Genomic DNA, 4,905 nt, shown 5'->3' on the forward strand with positions numbered 1-4,905 from the left:
GGGGGGGGTATGGGGACTTTTGGAATAGCATTTGAAATGTAAATGAAGAAAATACCTAATTAAAAAAAAGTTAAAAAAAAAACCATGTATATCTACACAATGGAATACCATTCAGCTATTAAAAGAAAAATCATGAATTTTGCAGGCAAATGTATGAAACTTGAGAATATCATCCTGAGTGAGGTAGTCCAGTCCTAAAAGGACATGCATGGTATGAACTTATTTAAAAGTGGATATTAGCCATAAAATACAGGTACCATGTTACACTCCACAGAGTCAAAGAAGCTAAACCAGAAAGAAGGCCCAAGTGAGGAAGCTTTAATTTCACTTAGAAGTGGGAATAAAATAGTCATAAGAGGCAGATGGAGAGAGCGAACTGGGAGAGAGGTGTAGGGAGAGGAATGAGAGTTCAAGATCAGGTGTCAGGAAAGACAGGAGAGATGGCTGGTGGGTCATGAAAATGAATGGAAATATGAAACTGACAGGAGTGGGAAGGTGAGGGCATCTCTAGGAAGAGACAGAGACCTTAGAGAAGGGGCCACCCAAGAATCAATAGGAGTAACCTTGGCTATGTCCTTGGGATATGAAACTGGAAGAGGCCACCTTCTGTAGCCAGGCAGGAACCCCAGTAGAGCAATAGAAACAGTAACCTGCCCACAAAATTTTCAACCCAGCTTTCTGTCCTGAACCTTCTGATTGGACTGACCATCAGCATGTCTGCTCCTCTGAAGATTCCACAGTCTGAAGGCTTCCCAATATGTCAGCTACAGCCAGTGCCACAAGTAAGGGACCCTCCGAATAACCTTCAGGAGCCATCTCCATCCCCAACTCCTCCCCTGGGTGAATCCCATCTACTTTCTGGCCTGCACCTTACAACATGCAGACCATCAGAATGTCTGCTCCTCAAAAGGCCCCACCGTCTGAATCCCCTTATCCTCTGGAAGTTTGCTATAGCTAGGGGCACAGGCCTACCAGGAGACCTGCAGCAACCCAGGGACACAGGAGCCAGGCTCCAGACAGAGCCACCCAGGTCAGGTAACACCAGAGATAATCAGATGGTGAGAGGCAAGCACAAGATCACAAACAACAGAAGCCAATATACTCTGACACCATCAGAACCCAGTTTTCCCACCACAGCAAGCCCTGGATACACCAACATACCTGAAAACCAGGATGTTGACCTAAAATCCTATCTCATGAAGATAATAGAGTTCTATAAGGATGATATAAATAACACACTAAAAGAAATACTGGAAAACACAGGTAAACAGGGAGAAGCCCTTAAAGAGGAAACAAATAAATCCCTTAAAGAAATACAAGAAAACACAATCAAACAGGTCAAAGGAACTGAACAAAGCAGACCAAGACCTAAAAATGGAAGTAGAAACAATAAAGAAAACACAATGGAGGCAACCATGGGAAACATAGAAAAGAGATCAGGAACTACAGATGCAAGCATTAACAAGGGAATACAAGAGACAGGTACCATGAGGTGCTGAGAAGAAGGTATATTGTTTTGTTTTAGGATGAAATGTTCTACAGTTATCTGTTAAATCCATTAGGTCCATAACTTCTGTTAGTTTCACTGTGTCTCTGTTTTCATGATTGGTCTATTAATGAGAGAGGGGTGAAGTCTCCCACTATTATTGTGTGAGGGGCAATGCGTGCTTTGAGCTTTAGTAAAGTTTCTTTTACGAATATGGGTGCCCTTGCATTTGGTTCAGAATTGAGAGTTCAACTTGGTAGACTTTTCTTTTGACAAGTATGAAGTGTCCTTCCTTATCTTTTTTGATAATGTTTGGTTGAAAGTTGATTTTATTCGATATTAGAATGACTCCACCTTGTTTCTTGGGACCATGCTACTCCAGCTTGTTTCTTGGTCCCCAATGGAGGAGTTAGAGAAAGGACTGAAGGACCTTAAGGGGTTTGCAGGCCCAGAGAAGGAACAACAATATCAACCAACCAGACCCCCAAAAAGCTCCCAGGGACAAAACCACCAACCAAAGAGTACACATGGAGCGACCCATGGCTCTAGCAGCATATGTAACAGAGGAGGGCCTTGTCGGACATCAATGGGAGGAAAGCCATTGATCCTGTGAGGGTTGGATGCCCCAGTGTAGGGGAATGCCAGGATGGGGAAATGGGGTTGGGTGGGTAGGGGAACACCCTCATAGAAGCAGGGGGTGGGGGGATGGGATGAGGGTTTTCAGAAGGGAAACCAAGAAAAGGGATAAGATTTGAAATGCAAATACAGAAAAAGTCTAATGAAAAACTAGAGAGAGAGAGAGAGAGAGAGAGAGAGAGAGAGAGAGAGAATATGAGAATATGAGAATAGAAGAGACAGAAGAGAAAAATCTCTGGTGTAGAAGATACCTTAGAAGATATTGACACAACTGTCAATGAAAATACTAAACATAAAAAACTAACCCAAAACATACAGGAAATCCAGGACACAATCAAAAGACCAAATCTAAGAATAATAGGAAATGAGAAGAGTGACGATTCCCAGCTCAAAAGACCCAAAAAACATCTTCAACAAAATCATAGAAGAAAACTTCCCCAACCTAAAGAAAGAGATGGCTATAAATGTATAAGATTCCTATAAAACACCAAATAGATTGGACCAGAAAAGAAAATCCTATCAATCAAACCACTAAATTCACAGAACAAAAAATGAATTAAAAAAGCTTTAAGGGAAAAAGGCCAAGTAACATAAAAAGGCAGACCTATCAGAATTATACCAGACTTTTCAACAGAGACTGTAAAAACCAGAAGAGTCAGGGCAGAAGTCATCCACACCCTAAGAGAACCCAAATGCCAAACCAAGTTACTATACCCTTAATCATGATAGATGGAGAAAACAAAATATTTCATGTCAAAACCAAATTTAAACAATATCTATCTGCAAGTTCAGCCCTGCAGAGGATTCTAGAATGAAAACTCCAACACAAGGAGTGTACCTACACCAAAGAGAAAGCAGGATAATAATAATCTCATAACAAAAACCAAAAGAAGAGAATCATATACACGTAATGCCACCTATAACAACAAACACAACAGAAACTAACAATTATCTGTCTCTAGTATCTCTCAGTATCAACTGACTTAACTCCCCAATAAAAAGACATAAGCTAATACACTGTATATGCAAACAGGATCCAGCATTTGCTGCATACAAGAAACACACCTCAATGACAAACACTTCCTCAGAGTTAAAGGCTGGAAAAAGGTCTTCCAAGCAAACATTCTCAAGAAACAAGCAAAGTTGCCATCAGTTATCAAGCAAAATGAGAAAGGACACTTCATATTCATCAAAGGAAAAATTCACCAAGAAAAAGTCTTAATTCTGTAGATCTATGCCCCAAATGCAAGGGCACCCACTCATAAAAGAAACTTTACTAAAGTTTGAAACAAACATTGAACCCCACATAATAATAGTGAGAGACTTCAACACCTCATTCTCATCAGTAGAATAGGTCATTGAAGCATAAACTAAACAGAGACACAGTGAAACTAACAGAGGTTATGAATCAAATGGATGTATCAGATATATACAGAACATTTCAACCTAAAATAAAAAAAAATATACCTTCTTCTCAGCACCTCATGGTACCTTTTCCAAAACTGACCATACAATCAGTCACAAAACAAGCCTCAACAGACACAAGAAGATTGAAATAATCCCATGGATTTTAGCAGATTACCCAGGACTAAAGCTAGACTTCAATAACAACAAAAACAACAGAAAACCCACATACACACGGAAACTGAATAACTCTCTACTGAATGATAATTTGGTCACGGAAGAAATAAAGAAATGAAAGACTTTTTAGAATTTAATGACAATGAAGGCACAACATACCCAAACTTATACAACACAATGAAAGCAATGCTAAGAGGGAAATTCATAGCACTAAGTGTCCTCCTAAAGAAACTGGAGAGATCCTACACTAGCAGCTTAAGAGCACACCTGAAAGCCCAAGAAGAAAAATAAGAAAACACACCCAAGTGAAGTAGAAGGCAGGAAACAGATAAACTTGGGGCAGAAATCAACCAAATAGAATCATCCAAAGAATCAACAAAATCAAAGGCTGGTTCTTTGAGAAAAATCAACAGGATAGACAAACCCCTAGCCAAACTAAGTAAAGGGAATAGAACCAGTATCCAAATTAACAAAATCAGAAATGAAAAGGGAGACATAACAACAGAAACTGAGGAACTTAAAAAAATATCATCAGCTCCTACTCAACAAAACTGGAAAATCTAGATGAAATGTATGATTAGACAGATACCATGTACCAAAGTAAAACCAAGAGCAGGTAAACTATCTAAACAGGCCCATATCACCTAAGGAAATGGAAGAAATCATTAAAGTCTTCCCAACCAAAAAAAGCCCAGGGGCAGATCTGGCTTTAGTAAGGAATTCTACCAGGTCTTCAAAGAAGACCTAATACCAACACTTTTCAAAGAATTTCATAAAAGAGAAATAGAAGGAACACTATCTAATTCATTCTATGATACCACAATTACTAACTAAACCACACTGAGATCCAACAAAGAAAGAAAACTTCAGACTAGTTTTACTTATGAATATTGACGCAAAAACACTCAATAAAATTCTCTCAAAGCAAATCCAAGAACACCTCAAAAAGATCACTCACCATGATTAAGTAGGCTTCATTCCAAGTATGGTTCGATATATGAAAATCCATTAACATAATCTACTATATAAACAAACTCAAAGGAAAAAAGTCACATAATCATCTCATTAGATGCTGAAAAAGCATGGCAAAATACAACACCCTTTGTACTGGCTATTTTTGTGTCAACTTGACACAGCTGGAGTTATCACAGAGAAAGGAGCTTCAGTTGAGGAAATGCCTCCATGAGATCCAGCTGTAAGGC

The 4,905-nt window shown here is 39.1% G+C and overlaps 1 protein-coding gene across 3 annotated transcripts in view; it reads right to left on the reverse strand.

The window, feature by feature from the left end:
- Mpp7 (membrane palmitoylated protein 7) overlaps positions 1-4,905 on the reverse strand; it is a 278,049-nt gene that overhangs the window by 23,166 nt on the left and 249,978 nt on the right. The gene's annotated exons all lie outside the window — the stretch shown is intronic.

Source organism: Mus caroli, chromosome 18 (genome assembly GCF_900094665.2).
Source record: "Mus caroli chromosome 18, CAROLI_EIJ_v1.1, whole genome shotgun sequence".
Taxonomy (NCBI): domain Eukaryota; kingdom Metazoa; phylum Chordata; class Mammalia; order Rodentia; family Muridae; genus Mus; species Mus caroli.